The sequence below is a fragment of the Juglans regia genome, chromosome 15 (assembly GCF_001411555.2).
Source record: "Juglans regia cultivar Chandler chromosome 15, Walnut 2.0, whole genome shotgun sequence".
Lineage (NCBI taxonomy): Eukaryota > Viridiplantae > Streptophyta > Magnoliopsida > Fagales > Juglandaceae > Juglans > Juglans regia.
This window is the reverse complement of record NC_049915.1, coordinates 8859859-8880165: the sequence shown is the minus strand read 5'-3', so window position 1 is coordinate 8880165 and position 20307 is coordinate 8859859. Positions and strand designations below refer to the sequence as shown.

The window sequence follows — 20307 nt, the reverse complement described above, 5'->3', positions numbered from 1 at the left end:
GGTCCCTTGATAATGCCAAATATGATACTCAAGAATTGTCCTCTTCGGGTGAGGATGAACCACCTTTACTGGGATAATTTTTTCTACTCTTCATTGATAACTTTCGGCTGCTTAAATAGCAGACCAAGATTACACACTGAAACAGAACACTAAAACAGAACTTGCGGAAACAGAGGAACAACCTAAGCCACTACCAGTAGCCGACGCCTAATAAAAGGGAAATGACTCACGTATTTAACTAAATAAGATGCAGCGGCAATTAATCATAAAACAGAGGATAAAACAGAAGATAACATAGAGCCGAAATATCTCTAACGGCTATGACCCAGTCCATGCACGTATGCACGTCGTTTCTGCACATTACGTCCTGCGTCGAACGCTACGTCTCGCGCACTTCATCCCGCTACGTCCTGCGCATTACGTCCCGCGCTACGCGCACTACTTCCGCTTGCGTCAATTTTGTTCGTCTAATCTCCTCCCAAATATTTGGGATTTGGTTTGAGTCCTCTAGCTGAACGCCGTGGTGTATCAGCGTTCCAAAGTTCCTTCAAAAGCAGTTTTCGTACAATCACAACACTTTTTTGCTCTCTAATTTGTCAATAGATAATAAAAAAGTTTTTTGCGCTATCTCTCTCTATCTCTCAATCGTTTAAAATACAACTATTCTCCGACTACTTTCAAATGTCTATGCAAAAAAAATCGTTAAGGTTCCTGCTCGCATATAAATAGACGTGCTTGACACTATTCTCCGACTACTTTCAGCACTACTCTCTGGCTATAATCTAAGATCTGGTGGTAATTGTCTGAATATTGTGCGTGTGTTTTGGGAAGGAATGGAAAAGATGGCGAGAGAACACATAGAAGAGATACGCAGAAAAAAGTTTTCAATCGGAGGAGAACTGAACCCATTGACGGAGGATCTTCATCAGGCCGTCAAAAACCTGTCTGCTGAACTTTACGCCAAGGATGTCCACTTTCTCATGGAACTCATTCAGGTATCTTGATCTCTCATATGCATGCAAGCCGTTTGCTTTAATTGTGTGTGTGTTTGATCTTCGTACATGCACGCATGTATCGGTTCTTGATGATCTCGTGCATGCATGTATCTGTTCTTGTTGATGTATATATATGTATTGCTGTCCACTATATGCATGCATGCAGCATCGTCCATAAACTCTAGTTTTAATTTTTTTTAAAAGCTGGTGTGATCATGATCATCAAACGGATCAGCATGAGAATTTTTTTTTTAAAAAAAATTGTGTGTCAGAATGCGGAAGATAACGAATATATGGAGGGGCTGGATCCATCGCTTGAGTTCCTGATAACCTCGGAGGACATTACGGGCACGGGAGCTCCATCAACATTACTATTTTCAACAACGAGAAAGGTTTCTCTTCTAAAAACATAGACTCCATTTGCAGTGTTGGTCGGTCCACCAAGAAAGGCAACAGGAAACGCGGTTATATTGGAGAGAAAGGTACTGATCATAAATGCTTACATGAAAGTTAATATGTTTGGGAAGTAATTAGTAACATCTCCTTGAAAGCTGTCATGTAATTAGTAAAATTACAATAGTTTCTTGAAATTAGCTTATTCCTTTGAAAAGTGTTCAAATGTAACTTCTAGAAATTACAAGCTTATTCCTTGACAGTTCTTTCTCTCTCTCTCTCCTCTCTCTCTCTCTCTCAATGCTCAAGAAATTACTTGGTCTGTGCCATCATATATAAGATATAAACCTCGATTACTATGAATTAATGCATCATGTATACTGTAATGCGTCATGTATTTTCTTTTCTTTTCTTTTCTTTTTTGGCTGATCTGTGAGAATGAGAAGGATATGTATGTTCTTATCTCTAATTAAATTACCATATGGTTAAAAATGCAGGAATTGGGTTCAAAAGTGTATTTCTCATTACTGCTCAGCCCTACATATTTAGCAATGGGTATCGGTTACGATTCAACGAAGAGCCTTGCCCACATTGCAACCTTGGGTACATAGTTCCAGAATGGGTGGAGGAGAACCCAATACTTTCTGATCATATACAACAACTATATGGTTCCAAAAAATCTCTCCCTACAACAACAATTGTCTTACCTTTGAAGCCTGATACGGTCAAACCTGTGAAGCAGCAGCTCTCAAGCGTTCATCCTGAAGTTCTTTTATTCCTAACAAAGCTGAAGCGGCTCTCAGTCAGGGAACATAATAAGAATCCTAAGCTCAATACCGTTAGTGCAATTGCTATTACAAGCGAGACTAACTTTGTGATGAGGAAGAAGATTGATGCTGAGTCCTCCATACTCCATCTATCCGCTAAGAGAAAGAATAATTGGTCTGATGATGAATGTAGCTACTATATGTGGAAGCAAAAGTTCCCTGTAAGAGATGAAAACAGAGTGGAAAGAAGAATGGAAGTAGAAGAGTTAGTGATCACGTTGGCTTTTCCCTTGGGAAAGCGTCTCAACAGAGGGACTAGTTCACCTGGGATCTATGCATTTCTTCCCACAGAGATGGTTACTAACTTTCCCTTTATAATTCAGGCAGATTTTCTTCTTGCATCATCGAGGGAGACAATTCTCTTGGACAGTAAGTGGAACCAAGGGATTCTTGACTGTGTTTCCTCCGCTTTTATTGATGCTTTTGTCTCCCTAGTTCGAACTTCTGATCAGAATGCTCCACAATCAAGTTTGGCTCCCATGTTCAAGCTCATTCCTGTCAACAACTCTTCTTATCAAGAGTTGAACAAAGTGAGGAATTCAATCAAGGAAAAGCTTGTTAAAGAAAATATTGTCCCGAGTGAGTCATACACGCAGCAGAAGTTCTTTCATAAACCATGCGAAGTCGGTAGGCTTATGCCTGATTTTTGGAACATTTTGGAATAGGCAGGGAATCAATGGGTGAGCTTGTTTAATCTCTCATCCCGTGGAACGTATATACTGTGTTCTTCATTTGATAAAGGTGAGTATGATCGCATATTGAGTTTCTTAGGAGTAGAACCAGTCAACAATGAATGGTATGCCAAGTGCATCCAGAGTTCTAACCTTGTTGCAGGAGTCACCGAGGACGTGTATTTGGAGATTTTACTATTTGTTGCCGAGAATTGGAAGTCAAAATTTGACAGCACCAAGATGAAGACCATACCACTCATAAAATATTTGGGTGTTGATAAGGATGTATCTTTGTGCAGCATAGGAGAATGCAGAAACTCTTTTAAGGTGGTGTCCTCATCCAAGTATTCTCGTCATTGTTCATGGTTAATTAATTGGATCTGGAAATTCCATTGTGTTGCAAGTCGTTTTTTTATGCCAGAAAGCACGCAAGAAGCTATTCGATTCTTTCCTAAGAAGATGACTTTACAACAATGGCTTTGAGAACATGTCAAGGTTCATGATGTGGATGTATATGACTATGCAGTTCACCTTAATGACTGTATCAATAATGACCGAAAGCTCGCCATTGCCTTTGTTCACTTCTTATATCACTCTTTCCCAAAGAGTTATCTTTTAAAATATCAAGTAGATTATTTATGTGGTATTATGCCCCTTGTAAATAACTATGGGAATCTAATCAGACAGAGGAAAGGGGTTCTGGTCCCTGCCAACCGAAGCAAATGGGCTGTATTGATTGGTTCAAATCTGTGGAAAGATCAAAGCTATGTTGAGTTAGGAGAAGAATACTTGTGCCCGGGTTCTTTTGCAGGTGAATTTTGTTCTGGAGAACAGCTCTTAGAGTTCCTTAAAACTCATGTTGCTGCTTCTGATATCCCTGACATATCTCCTCCCAATGTCGGAATTCCCGCTGTTTCTGCACCTCTCACCAAACAAAATGCGTTCTTGCTTTTGGATTGGATTCAAAACCTGAAATGTAACACCCGGACCCAATATTGGTATAGTTGGACTTTAGATTTTTTTTACTTATTTATTTATTTATTTATTTTATTTTTTTTTTATATAACTTGATTGTTTATTTAAGTTCTTAATTTACGATTTTGAGTAGCGTTTTTATTTTCTTTTAATTTGAAGTTCTTGACCGTTTATTTTATTTTTTCTCCCGCATGTTTCATTTTTTTTTTATTCTTTTCGCACGGCTTATTTTTGTTTTCCGTCGCACAGCATGCATACACGCACGTTTTCGTTCACGGCATGCTTGCACACACACGTCCCTCATGCGCGTTCCGTATCCGTTGGGTTTTCGTCTAGGGTTTTCTTTTCATGATTCAATCGTCTAGTTATAGGCTTACGAAGAAAGCTCGCGCCGCTGCCTTCCCACGCGAAACCGTAAGCCAGACCACCGTGAACCACTCTCTCGGCCAAGCCTTCCCACGTTGCAACCGCACGACTGGCCCCTCACACGACGGAAAACACTAGCCTGAGGTAGGACCAACCACAGCAAGTCTCCACCGGCAGCCTCACGTCGCGCATCTGAACCCCGAAGGAAGCCAGGACTGCTCTGTTTTTGGCATCAAGAAACAGAGTACTTCCTTGCCAGACCCTCCTTCCCAGGCACGCGTTCAGCCACTGTCCTCGACGGAAACCGCCATAACCTGGTCTTGCTAGCTACGCCCTGCACCACCTTGCTGCGCTGCCGCCGACTCAAACCACCACCCTCTCTCTCGGTAACACCTCCATGCACACGCCGTGTACCATCTCTACTGCATGAATGTTGTCCCTCTCTCTCACCGTGTTTCTCTCTCTCTCAGTGCCTCACCACCGTGACCTTCTTCGCCGCGTCGCGCGCAGCTCCTCCCTTGGCGGTGAGTGCCTCGCGCCCCTGTCCGTACGGTGTTGCACCGAGTCTTCGTGATTTCACAGTTGCAGTTTCCGTAACTTACATTTTTGCATGGTATTTAAAATTGAATTACGGTTTTACCCTTAGTTTTAGAGTGTGTTCAAGTTGTTATGTTTGGTCTGTTTTTATGTGGTTTTTACGGGTGGTACAAGAAAAGTTTGCATACAATAAATAGGATTTTCAAACTGTACTTTGATAGTAAATTATTTTAGTAATTGTGAAATTTTATTTTAAACTTTTAAATTATGATTAAAGCTTTTTGTTTATTATTAATTAACAAAATTGTCACTTATACGTACCTTAAATCGTTTAAGTATTTTAGCATGTTATTAAGTAAATGTTTATTTTAAGAGTAAACGGTGTTTTATTTTTAGATAATGGTGGTATTATAGGAATTTTTAGGATTCTAGGTTTTGAGGATTTAAATAGGTTCTTAGGTTCAAATACGAAATACGTGATTGATTGAGAATTTACGGGAATTGCTTGATTATTTTATAGGTGACGATTAATTATTGTCCGACGTTTTGAGGAATTTTCGAAAAAGCTAAGAAGTTCAGGTAAGCGGGGTTCCTATGCTAGACTTTGCATTAAATAAAATGAACTGAGGTCCTTTTTGAAAAATGTGCATGTTCTGCTATGAAAAGAAATTTGAAAAAAAAACCTCAGATATTTGTTCTGCATTACTCATGAGATTCTGTTTAAGAATAACGTATTTTCTGTCATGACTGGTGTAAACATGAGCTTATTTTTGATATTTTATTTCTGAACTTTGAAAATGAGAGCGAATATGAAATTTGTGCATAAATTATGTGGTGATATGATTTTGTTCTGTTCCGAAAAATTTTGTTCAGTACACTGTTTGGAAAAGACGTGGTTTCTGAAAACCTTTGGCATGACTCTCTGATTCTGAATTTGATTCTGTTTCTGTTCCGTTCAGTTACGGCCCTGCCACGGGTGATAATAGTGGCATATGGCCCAACCACGGGTAATAATAGTGGATACGGCCCAACCACGGGTTATAATAGTGGATACGGCCCAACCACGGGTAATAATAGTGGATACGGCCCTGCCACGGGTTATAGTAGTGGTCTCTGTTTTGAGTGCACACCTTGGTGACAGAGTGTCTTATGTTCTGCTTGGCTATCCGCAGATGCACAACCCTACCACGGGGGTTATACATGGCCTCTGTTCTGATATGATGTTTTGATGATGACGATGATCATTTATGCTATGCCAAAGAATATTTTGAATGAAATTACTTCTAAATCTTCGCTCTGATATTTTAATAACATGTTCTGATTCCGCACTCTGAAAATGAAAATGTTTTGTTCTGCATTCTGATTTCTGTAAATGCTCATGTTTATACACTGGTATATGTTCCTTGCTTGCTGAGTTGTTGATAACTCACCCCGTTAATCTTCATAATATTTCAGATGACATCGATGGTTCAGCTGAGGATCAGTATTAGAGTCTATGGAGAAGATTAGCACTGATTTGTGGTTGGGTATTTCATGTTACTAGTGTTGGTGTTAGAGACTAATTATTTTCTTAAGTTGCATCAATGGATTTAGACGGTTTATGGAGATTTATGTTAATGTTTTATTATTTCTAGTTGTTATTTGAGACAAGAAGAAGAGTTGATTTTATTTGGGTTATTTGGATTGAATATTGGATAAATGAACTTATTTGATGTGTTTAATTGAAGTATTTTTGTTCGATTTGAGTTTTGGGAAAGTGGATATATTATTGATTTTGGGAGTACTCTAGCCTTGTTAGAGCTGATTATCAGGTTTTATGAGTTAACTCTCCGGACCCTCGGGGTCGGGGCGTTACATGAAATGTAGGAGAACTGAAATCCTAGAGAAATTCTTGGCGAGCATAAAGGAAGGTAGCTGGCTGAAGATTACTACCAATGGCAGCTCGGGTTACAGGCCACCATCTCGGTCATTCATGCTTACTTCTTCACTAGGAAACATTTTGCAGAACGGACCAGTGCTTGTTGATATTCCATTGATTGATCAAAGTTTCTATGGTGATCAAATAAATAATTATAAGGAGGAGCTAAAGACAATGGGCGTCATGCTTGAGTATGGAGAAGCATGTGAATTTATTGGGAAGCATCTAATGTCTCTTCCTGATTCCTCCACTTTAACTAAAAGCCAGGTGTTCTCTGTTTTGAATTTCATCAGGTTTTTGAGGGCCAATTATCTTGCACCGGAAAAATTCATCAGTACTATCAAAGAAAGAAGATGGTTGAGGACATCCAGAGGTGACATGTCTCCAGTTGGATCTGTTTTGTTTGATCATGAATGGAAAGTTGTATCTCAAATCAGTAACCTCCCCTTCATCGATACAGGTTACTTTGGAGATGAAATCTTTTCTTTTAAAAAGGAACTCAGGTCCCTTGGTGTGTTGACTGGCTTCAGTGGAAGTTACAAGCTTGTTGTAGACAACTTAAAATCACCTTCATCCTTGTCTTCTCTGACAGCAGAGGCTGTTATATTCATACTAAAATGTATGCGTCATTCAGGAGATCAATGCAACAAACTCATCGCAACATTGAGTGGTGTGAAATGCTTCAAGACAAATATTGGTTACAAGTCTCTGGGAGAATGTTTCTTGTCTGACTCTCAAAGGGCTTGCATTCTACACGTTTTCAATGGTTTCCCACTCATTGATCATCATTTCTATGGATGCCGTATCTTCTCGTACAGAAACGAGTTGCAGCAACTAGGCGTAAAGGTGTATTTTGAGGAGACAGTTGAAGTATTTGCCCAGAGTTTCAAGCAGCAAGCGACTTCAATGACAAAAGAAAATGTTTTGTCCTTTTTGTCATGTTACAGACTGCTAAAGTTTCCTCCTGATCTTATGAAATACGTCCGTGAAGTGAAGTGGCTGCGAACTAGGCTTGGTGATCTTAGATCTCCAAGCAATTGCATTCTGTATGGTCCAAAATGGCAATCAATTGCCCCAATTACTATGCTCCCTTTCATAGACGATAGTGACAATTATTATGGCAAGGACATTCACAAATACAAGAAAAAGCTTAAAAGTATTGGGGTTGTCACTAAATTTAAAGATGGTGCAAAGTTTATTCCTGCCATGCTGGAATTATTGCATGATCGTGGAGGGAGTTACGAATTTCTAGACACTTCCAGCAAAAGTATCTCGCAAAAATGGTTGAAGACTTATGATGGTTATAGGCCTGCAGATCTGTGCTGCTTGTTCGATTCTACGTGGGGCTCTCATTTGAAGCATACGGATGGACCTTTTCTTGATGAAGGTTTTTATGGTTCTAACATTAGATCATACAAAAAAGAGCTTAATGCTATTCATGTTACCGTGGATGTAGAGAAAGGATGCCCTTTGATTGCCAAGCACCTTGATTTCCATCATGAATATCTCACTATAGTTCGAATTTATAAATACTTGAGTGAATTTAATTGGGTGCCGGATACTGAAGCAGCCAAAAGGATTTGGATCCCAGATGGAGCTGATAATGGAAAGTGGGTGAGCCCCGGAAAGTGTGTTTTGCATGACAAAGATGATCTCTTTAGTTCCCGGCTGCAAGTTTTGGAAAAATACTATGATAAGAAGCTACTCATTTTTCTCTCAAGGGCTTTCAATGTTAAAGACAATCCCTCTGTTCATGATTACTGCCAGCTTTGGAAGGATTGGTTTTTGAATAAAAAGAGGAAGTAGTAGGGTTTGCAATGAAGTCCAAGAGCATGCAGATTTTCATGGAGGACGAGGAGTTCCTTGCATCTAGCTAGGTGCATGTGTCTGTGAGTGCATGTTTGGCTAAATACCAAGCATATATGAATCAGTTGCTGCACTGCTGATTCTAATGCTCTTTCCATAATATGTGTAAAATAGCTTGTTTTGTTTACATTTTTTAATTTCATTGCCCAAGCTTAGACTTTAATACCAACGTGGTAGACCATGTACATCTTCATAAAATTAGACACCATCAATTCTCAATGCCTTTTTATGCTCAGGACTACACCTTCAGTTTTGCTATATATGGAGATAGGAAAATTTTATGCCAAAAAAAAAAAAAAAACAAAAGAAAAAACCTTTCTAATTCTTTTCTATAAATTGGAAAAACCTGATTATAATTTTAGAGGCGAAGGTGTGGATACCATTAATTTGAAGGACCAACATATAATATTGCTAATCCTTAGACTTGGATTTCGATCCCTTCAAAAATCTGCTTTTTGAAATTGCCTCTAATGCAAAGATTGTGAAAAAACTAGAACTTGAAGCTGAATTTGAAGGCCATCCCCCTCAAAAATCAAATGGGCATGCAAAAGTCCATTTGATTTTTTTTTTTAAATAGACTTCGGGCCTAAAATTCTTAGAAAAAGCTCGAATTTTTGCATGCCCAAACACCAAGCCGTGAGATCAAAGATCAGACCCCATGACATTCACATCTTCATGTCATGCACATTTTTTCTTCTCTAGTGTTTACTAGCTTTTCCTTATATAAAAATCTCACGTAGAAACTCCCCACCTTTCTCACGTCTCTTTCCATTAGTCTCATGCACATCTCTTTCCTTGCATCCTTTCTAGGTTTTTTTTTCTTACTCCCTATATATTTACACGTTAACCTCAAATTTTCGTACAACCCTCAATCCCATGTATATTTATATATCGCACATCCTCAACCCTAGACTCAGTTGCCGCCGCACCACCTCTGCCTTTAGTCCCAAGCTCCTCTCGGGTTTTCCTTGTCGCCGTAAGCATGGTAGTTCCTCCGCAAGTTACCAGTTGTCATTGCAGCCATGCACCACCGAGAACCAACACCTCACAGTCGTAGCAACAAAATGTTGCGTTGGGGATGTTCATCTTTCGGGCGACCACAGTAACCTCAAGCCATGACCCACGCAGTCTCAGCATCACTGCAGCCCAGCCCGGTCCTCATCCACTCGGATACCATTAAAATTATAGAGGTGAAGGTGTGGATACCATTAATTTGAAGGAACAACATATAATATTGCTAATCCTTAGACTTGGATTTCGATCCCTTCAAAAATTTAGATCATCTGCTTTCTGAAATTGCCTTTAATGCAAAGATTGTAAAAAAACTGGAACTTGAAGTTGAATTAGAAGGCCATACCCCTCATTTCAAAACCCAAGGGTGAGAGAGAGGAAGAGAGACATATTCTGAAAGGAGGGAGAGAAAAGAGTTGAGAGAGGGATTTATCTAAATTGGTTTTGGAATTAATAGGTAGTGTGCTAAGGTTGAAGGTGCATGACGGTAGTGATTAGAAGTTGAAGGACGATGACTTGACTGAGTTGCGAGAACTAGGAATATAATTTAGGTTTTTAGGAGAGGAAAAATTAGAGAGTGGTGTTCAAGAGGGATGTTTGGGAACACAATTGTTTTCATATGTTCTCAGACTACTTCACTACTATTCACAAACTATATATTCAGTACTATTTTATTACTATTGTAACGTTTTGATCTCGGAGGTCCATGAGTTAGCTCCTGTTACCTTAAAGCATCTCCCATAACACATTTATATATACTTCAAAAACTCCATAAAATATAAATTTATTTTTTCAACACAAATATATATGTTCCTCCTCAGGGACACCAAAGAAATACTTTGAACATAACAAATTAAAATATCCACAAAGACTCAAAAACATCCATGTCTCAAAATACCCAAAATAACAAAAAATAATAAATTTACTAAATAGGACTCTCCAACAATTTCTTGTACCCTTTGACACGTATTCCTCTACAATCTTGCTAATACTTCATACTCTTGATTTTCAGTTGAACCATCACAATTATCTAAAAAATATTGAGGAGATAAGTGGTGAGTTATCATCAACTCAGTAAGCAGAGAACATATACTAGTATGTAAACATGAGCATTTACAGAGTTCAGAATGTAGAACAAAACATTTTTAGTTTCAGAATACAGAATCATAACATGTTATAAAAAATATCATAATAAAAGTTCATAAATATTCTTATTCAACAGTATCATTCGGCATAGCATAACTGAATATCATCATCATCATCATCATCATCATCATATCAAAGATTCATATCAGAGCACAGAGGTCATGTTTATCCCCTGTGGTAGGGTTTTGCATCTGCAGATAGCCAAACAGAACATAAATCACTCTGTAAACAAAATGGTGTGCACTCATACAGAGACCACTACTATCACCCGTGGCAGGGCCGTATACCACTATTATTACCTGTGGCAGGGCCGTATACTACTGTTATTACCTGTGGCAAAATTGTATCAACTATTATTAGCCATGATAGAGTTGTATACCACTATTATTACTCATGGAAGGTCGTATACTACTATTATTACTCGTGGAAAAGCCGTATACCACTACTATTACCCGTGATAGGGACGTATACTCCTATTATTACCCTAATAGGACCGTATACCACTATTATTACCAGTGATGGGGCCTTAACGAAACAGATAAAAAATAGATCGTAAGAACCAGAACAAAATAACATACAGAATCAACAAGTCATGCCAAAGATTTTCAGATGGCACATCATATCAAAACAGAGTACTGAACAAATTCATATCATCTTAACAATACAAAATATAGATCTAAAGCATCGTCACTTAATCAATGCAAAAAAATTTTAAATCTCATATTTGCTCTTTCTGAACATTTTAGAAACAGAATGCTAAAAATAAGCTCATGTCTACACTAGTCATGTCAAAAAATACTTTCTTTTTATACAAAGTTTCATGAGTAATTCAGAACACATATGTAACGCCCTGATCCTGGATGGGGTCAGAGACTTACTACATTTCACTTAAAATCATATATTGCAGTACATATATAAACTTCAATCTCTCAACTACACATAAGTCTCACTGTTTTAACTCGACTACTTCAAATAATAACTAGTAGCACCACAAATTCTTAATAAAAATGTCAACCTCCCAACATATCACATCATCAAAGCACAACAAGTTTATTGAATAAAATTCCTCAATACTCATATAAACCTTCAATGCTTAATCCACTATACTTAACTCATCTCACCCATACTCCATATTTTTTATCCTCAGCTAATATATTCAAATACCTAAAAAATGTTGTGGAGATAAATAGTGAGTTATCAACAACTCAGTAAGCAGATAACATATACTAATATGTAAACATGAGCATTTAAAAAGTTCAAAATGCTCTATTTTTTGTGCAAGAAACAGAGGCTTTCAAGATTTGTGGCTTGGCGGTGGAACAGAGTCATGTGGCTGTTTATGGGTGGCTTTTGTCGTGGTTGTTGCGTCTAAGATGGTGCAAAACATTGTTGTTTGGATACGTGTGTGGGTGGAGGCATTGGGCTGGGTTTGGGACGGTGTGGAGTAACTAAGCTACGGTGGTGCAATTGGGTGGCTGGTGGTGTTTATGAGTAGGGGGAAGGAAGTGGTGATGGTGGCCTTTGCCGTGGCTGAGCGAACTCTTTTGTGGTGGTCTTGCTAGTTGTTGGGCTGTGGGGAAGAAATCAAGAGATGGAGGAGGGGTGAAGGAGCTAGCGACGTGGAGGAGCTTCACAAAAGGTTCACAGCTGCAGAAACCCCTAGGAAAAATGAGCTTAATTGAGCTTGCTGTGACCATGAGGGAGAGCCACTCGGTACGTTGCCATGCTTATTTCCTAGACATGGGGACGTTAGGAGGAACATGCATGCTGAGGGTTGTGGTGGCCACATCGTGCTTGATGGAAATTTATGTAGAAGGTGCGGCGTGATTTGAGGAAACGAATGTCCTCTCTAGGGCTTGAAGAAATTTGTTATGCATGAAAGAGATAAACGTACAGGTCTATATATATATATATAGCTGGAAACCCTAGATTGTGATGAGGAAGATCATCTTATGGGATATGGTCCATAATTTAGAGGAACTGAGTGCTTTAGTCATGGAACAGGCTTAGAAATTTTATTATGAAGATAACTCTAGAGTTGTAATATAGTGAGTTTCAATTGAAGTCTTTCATGGGCTTGGAGTTCATATAAAGATAGGGCCATAGTACTCATCGGTTTGGATCCATAAATAAATAAAAAAAAGGGTTTTAACTTAATTATTAACTCCAATAAAAAAAAAAAATCCATAATCAACCGCAAGAACTATTGGGTCTATATCCTATTCAAAATGATTCTATAAATCTCAAATGGGCCTCCCATAATATTAACCTAAATTTTTTTTATAGAAAGCCAGATCAGCTTGAGCTTGGTGTTGGGCCCGGGTGTTACATCCTCCATCCCTTAGAAAAATTTTATCTTCGGAATTTGCTACTACCACAAGCAAGGCTTTAAAACTTATCCACCTGAGCCATTCCATTCCATGCCTATCCCAATCCTTAGTCATATTGCTGAACCTAATATTCAAAAATTCTAACCCTTTAATGTGTAAGGCGGGTGCCTCCCATATTTCCTCTAGACATACACGTTCGCGCACATTGTATTGCTTACCATACACTCGAAAGGTCCAAATCAAGTCTAAAATATAATTCCGAATTCTCCACATAATGTAATAACCTCATATAAATTTTAAAATAAACTCTCAAACACATTGTAGTCCTAAAGACATTGTATTGCACTCACATACATCTAAAAAGAATTAATTTCCACATTTAACTAGTCATACATTTTTGAATCACCAGATTTAAATTCACAAATTCTAACATGTTTGTAGCCTCTAAAAAATCATTATCACAAGTCTAAACCTCAAGTTCCTAACCAAAACTCGTTCCATGAAGTCAACCTGAAATCTAAACCTTAAATATCATTTTTGAAAATTCACGAAATTCTCAAACATTACATCTGAACCATCTCAATTTTTAATGTCTACAAAATTTCAATCCTAGCTTTCGATCAAACTTATTTACACTGTCAAAATCTAAACCCTAAATCTTGTCAGAATCATTTCCTACAGTCCATAGAATAAGCCTACCGGAACTAAAATCTCAATGTCATAAAAATCGTTTTCTTAAATTATGCAAAATCTAAAACCTCACATTTCGTGGGACACATTCCATAGGTCCGCAAAAGTTAAAACCTTACATATCATCAAAAATCATATCCTGGAGCTTGCATAATTCTACGACCTTAAATCACATTAAAATCACTTTAAAAAAATAGAAGAATCTGCAGAATCTGAAACCTTAAATTTCAAAAACTCAATCCATAAAATCTGCAGAATCTCAAACCTTATATTTCATCAAACCCCTTATTATAGTTTGCAGAATCTCAAACGTGTCTCTGATACTAACTGTAACGCCCCGGACCCGGATGGGGTCGGAGAATTACTACATTTCACTTAAAATCATATGTTACAATACGTATATAAACTTCAATCTCTCAACTACACATAGATCTCACTTTTTAACTCGACTACTTCAAATAATAACTAGTAGCACCACAAATTATTAATATAAACATCAACCTCCAAACATATCACATCATAAAAGCACAACAAATTTATTGAATAAAATTCCTCAATACTCATATAAACCTTCTATGCTTAATCCATTATGCTTAACTCATCTCACCCATGCACCATATTCTTGATCCTCAGTTGAAATATTCAAAACATCTGAAAAATGTTGTGGAGATAAGGGGTTAGTTATCAATAACTTAGTATGCAGAGAATATATACAAGTATGTAAACATGAGTATTTACAAAATTCAGAATGTGGATTGCACTCAAAACAGAAACCACTATTATATCCAGTGGCGGGGCTACAGGTCACTATTATATCCAGTGACAGGGCCAGAGGTCATTGTTATGTCCCATGATAGGGTAGAGGTCACTATTATATCCCGTAATAGGACCTGAGGTCACTATTATGTCCCGTGACAGGGTGAGACGTCACAATGATCACCTGTGACAGGGTGAGATGTCACAATGATCACCCGTGATAGGGCCATATATCAGAGCAAAATAGAATCAGAATCATGACCAGAAACAAAATCAGAAAGTAATGCCAAAGGTTTTCAGATACCACATCATATCAAAACAGAGTACTGAATAATTTCATATCATTTTCACATATTCCAAACAGATTTAGAGCATCTTCATATCACATGTACAAATTTTCTTAAACCATATTCCCTCTTTTTGCATAGTTAGAAAAAGAATGCCATAAATTTGCTTATATTTACACTAGTCATGATAAAAATATTTTTATCTTTTATACAGATTTCATGAGTAATGCATAATAAATATTGAGGCTGCTTCAAATTTTCTTTGCCATGCTTGTTTCCTAGACATGGGGACGTCGGGAGGAACGTGCATGCTAATGGTTGTGGTGGCCACAAAGTGCTTGATGAAAATTTATGTAGAAGGTGCAGCATGATTTGAGGAAACGGACGACATCTCTAGGGCTTGAAGAAATTTGTCATGAAAGAAGGAGATAAACGTAAAGGTATATATATTATATATATATAGTTGGAAACCCTAGATTGTGGTGAGGAAGATCATCTTATGAGATAGAGTTCATAATTTATAGAAACTGAGTACTTTAGTCGTGGAACAATTTTAGGAATTTTATTATGAAGATAACTCTAGAGTTGTAATATAGTAAGTTTGAATTGTAATCTTTCATGGGCTTGGAGTTCATAAATAGATGGGGCCATAGCACTCATTGGTTAGGATCCATAAATAAATAAATGGGTTTTAACTTAATTATAAACTACAATAAAAAAAAATCCATAATCAACCACAAGAACTTTTAGGTCTATGGCCTATTCAAAATTATTCTATAAATCTCAAATGGGCCTCCCATAATATTAACCTAAATTTTTTTCTTTTTTATAGAAAGCCAGCTATGCCTAAGCTTGGTGATGGGCCTGGGTTTTACAACATGACTGATGTTGTTTTCAAATTTCTTTTTGAAAATTATCATGCAAATTTTTCATAAATCAACCTGAGTCCATACATTTTATGAAAAGTCTAGTATAGGAACCTCATTTACTTGGACTTTTTAACTTTTCTTTCCACAACAGTACCAAACAAATACCAATTATCACCTATAAAATAGACACGTAATTTATTTAAATCTTCTAATGAAACACACTTTGTGATATTTAAGCTTGAAATACTAAAATAACTTTTTTTTTTAATTTTTTATTATAGAAATCTAAAATTCTCATAACCACAAAATATCATCACTTTCCAATTTCATCAATATCCAGTTAACTTTTCCAGCTAATACATTGAATTCTAAATTATTTCTATAAGATAAAATGTATGGCTAACATATTTATTAAATTAAACTCAGGCCATGTAAAATATATTTCCACTTAATATTCACTTCACAAAATTCCAACTCGATCACTAGTCTATTTGAAATCAAGCCTGGGCCCACACAAGATATTATAGGTGTTTTGTATCAAATACAATCGGACTCCACATCTAACCAAGACCCACTTGAAATAAAATAAAACAATCTACCATGACTTCCAACTAAATGGCAGAGATGTAATTAATATTAAAAAGGCTTAGAATGTTTCATTGGGAGCTATACACATGATCTTAATGACTTTTGTGTAATTATATATAATAAGTGGGTAGAACTCCAAGACTAGAACTTGAAGAAAAACAAGCTTAAGAGGAAGTACATCTGGTGAGGGAGGAATAGTGCAAGATCTCATTGGCGGAAAACTAAACATCTTACGATGGAGCTAGTGCGATGGCAGACCTGGTGGCTGGATAGAATCGAGTTCAAGGAAGCACAAAATTGAGAGAGAGAGAGAGAGAGAGAGAGAGAGAGAGAGAGAGAGCACGACTTGAGTTGAAGTGAGATTACTGAGAGAGTTTAGGGATATGCACGGGGTGCTCGGCGATGGAGACTCACTGTGTAGCAATTTCTATGTGTCATGATGGGGGAGCAGGTGCTTTGTTTTGAGGAGCAAAAATAGAGCTTGCCGTGTGGGGTTGGATGCATGGAGGAAGATGATGTGTGACGGGGGCTTGGCTTCGAGGTGCTAGTGCACGATTAGTGGTGTGAAGGCCTATATATTTGAAGGCCTCAAGTTCGCCGACACAGGGCACCTCAACGCCTTCATAGCCGGGGTCGTTGGATGCTGGCACCACTGTTCACGCCGTTGTCACCCAGGTCATCGACAAGTTGAAGTTTGACTGCCCTCAGTCACCAGTTGCAAATAAGGTTGGTAACTTTTTCCAGAGTCTACTTTCAGTTGAAGATGGGGGTCTTTCCAAGGCTTTAAGCACTTTGAAAGAAGCGGACGAGTTTCTTTCAGAAGATGAAAATGGGGTAATAGAAAGTAGTGCTTCCCCACCTATTTCAAAAACGGGGGGATGAGCATAGCCCTATCTATTCTATACCTCCTGAGGGAGCAGTAGGGTTTAATGAAGTGGCATAAAAAGGGTTTTCAGGGGGTGGCACACCTATAAGCAATGTTCTCGTTGATAGAACAACGGCACCTATGACGGAGGTGAAGAAACCTCCAATGGTGACAGAAACAATGGACAACAATAACATACCTATAATGCCCCTTTCTTGGAGGTCCGGAAAGTTAACTCTTATTACCTAATATCAACTTAAATAACACAACTAAAAAATCCAGAAAATTCTATAAAATATTAATCCATTTAATCAATCCAATCCCTAAGTTCCTCCATAGGGACAATAAAGAAATTCTCAATAATATAAATTAGAAATTTTCCAAAAACTTGAAAATATCCATAACTCATCAAATCAAAATATCCAAGAAATAAATTAGTTTACTAACTACGACTCTCAAATAAACACTTGTACCCTCAGACACTTATTCCACTACGATCATCACACCTTCTTAAAACTTCCTACTCTTGTTCTTCTAGTTGAACCATCAAAATTATCTAAAAAATATATGGAGATAAAGGGTGAGTTATCAACAACTCAGTAAGTAGAGGATATATGCTAGCATGCAAACATGAGCATTTACAAAGTACAACATTCAGAACAAAATATTTTCCAGAGTTATCATGCAGAACAAAACATATTTTCAAAAGTAACAGAGCGATAGTTTTAAGACACATAAAACTCAGAGTACTTTGGCATAACATAACCTGAGCATCATATGAAAATAAGGGGTGAGTTATCAACAACTCAGTAAGTAGAGGACATATGCTAGCGTGCAAACATGAGCATTTACAAAGTACAACATTCAGAACAAAATATTTTTCAGAGTTAACATGCAGAACAAAACATGTTTTCAAAAGTAACAGAGCGATGAGTTTAAGACACATAAAACCCAGAGTACTTTGGCATAACATAACCTGAGCATCATCATCACATCAAAACAGAGCATCTTACAGAGCAGAGACCATGTTTCACCCCCGTGGTAGGGTTGTGCTATCCCTGGTGGCCAAACAGGGCAGAGACAGAGGTGAAATCTTTCCCTTATTCTTCTCGGAGCCCCGAGTGTGCATACAAGAAAGACCATAATAAAACAAATTTGTTTCCAAAATGGGTGGACTCAGAGATAGAGAAGTTGGTACCAACCCAAACAGAGCAGAGCAGAGCAGAACAGAGACAGAGTCAGATACAAAATCAATACACCATGCCAAAGGTTTTTAGATGCCATATCAAAACAGAACATAGTACCAAAACATAACCAGGTCATTCTTACATACTGAAAAAAGTCAAAGCATCTTTCTAAATAAATACACAATTTGTTCAGAATTCTCAAATATCACTCTTTTTCATATTTTAGAGACATCATAACAAAATTTAGCTCATGTCTATACAATGCATGTCAAAAAATATTTTTCTTTTTCCATATAGATTTCATGAGTATGCAAATAAACGACCAATGTTGGTTTTGTTTTCCCAAGTTCTTATTTCACCACAAAATATACAAAATTTTCAGAAAGTCAACCTTAGCCTTAATAACTCGTATAAAGCCTAGAATAGGAACCCTGCTTACCTGGACTCCTTAGTCTTTCGAAAAAATTTCTTCAACAATGCGGAACAAATATTAATCGTCACCTATAAAGAATCACGTAATTCCCGTAAATTTCCAATCAACCATGTATTTCGATAGTTAAACCTAAAATGCTAAAAGACTTATTTTAAATCCTCAAAACCTAAAATTCTCATAGTTCCTAAAATACCATCATTTTCTAAAACTATCAATATTCACTTAATCGAATTCGTACCGAATAAGAAATTTAATTGAATAAGTATTAAGATAATTACGAAACTCAATAAAAAAAATATTTAAAATATCTAAAATACCAACATATTATAAATTAATAGAATACTTTGACTACTTTAAAAATCTTATAAAATACGTCATGAAAAACTCCTCTCTTAAAAATAGGTTTACTTCTTTTAGTTAACAATATTATTAAAATATTATTTACACAAAAATAATATTTTATGAGTCTTAAAGACAAAACCCATTTAAACATAAACCCAAAGACCACTCATCCGAAAACATACATATGGAACATACACCAGTAATAGTACTTAAATAGTTAACAATTTACATATATATATATATACACATATAAAAAACAAAACAATTTATATATATATATATATATACACTCCTTAAGAGAAAGGCTAGCAGTGAACATAAACACAGAAATAACCAAAGCAGCGATGGCAAGGACTTACACCAGGGGAAGTTAAGGGCCGCGTGCGACGACTGGCTGGAAGTACCGTGGTGGCATGACTGTCGAGCTGGGGAGGGCGTAAGGCGGCGAAGCTGCCTATGCTGTGCGACGAATGCGAGAGAGTTGAGCGGGAGCGAGAGCGAGAGCGAGCGTAAGCCGTGAGAAGGAGAGAGAGACCGCTTGGGATACTCACCGAGAGAACAACAATGCAGCAGTGCCAAGGTGGTTGGGCAGCTACAGATCACGGGGTGGTTGGGGTTGCGGCTTATGACGGTGAGTTGGTTAAGTGAAACATGCTATAGTTTTGGAGAGCAAAAACAGGGTTGTAATGTGCTGAGTTTCCGTGAGATGGGGGTGGCGGCGTACTGGGTTGTGGGTTGGTTAAGCAGACTTTTACATGGAGGTGCATTGGTATAGCGGCAGTAAGGACGACGGAGGGCTTGGCTTCGGACGGTGTGAAATCAAGGAGGAGGTGTGACCGGGTTACTGTTGGTTGGGTGGAATGGCAGTGGCTATTGGTTGGGTGGAATGGCAGTGGCAATGGTTGGGCATGACTAGGGTGGTGAAGGTGGGAGGCTTGCATGGTGGTGGTGGTGGTGGTGTGTACTAGGCAGTGGCTCGCTGGTCCATCTATGGGAGCCACAAGTTGGAGTGATGGTGGCCGTGCGGGATGGTTGGCAATGCTGCAGCAGTGAGTGATGGCCCCGGGCTATGGTGTCTGCATGGAGGTTTGCAATGGCGAGAGAGGCTCTGAGAGAGAACTGAGAGTATGTGAGACACAGATAGATAGAGTTTGATGGGAGAGAACTTAAAAGGGAGAAAAATGATTACAGAGACGTGGGGACGTTGTACACGAGGTGGAGAGGGATTCAGAGATGTGAAAACAAAAATTGAACA

The 20307-nt window shown here is 37.9% G+C and overlaps 1 pseudogene; it reads left to right on the top strand.

The window, feature by feature from the left end:
- Window positions 1-826: 826 nt before the first annotated feature.
- Window positions 827-8488, top strand: LOC108986739 (annotated as a pseudogene).
- Window positions 8489-20307: the final 11819 nt, after the last annotated feature.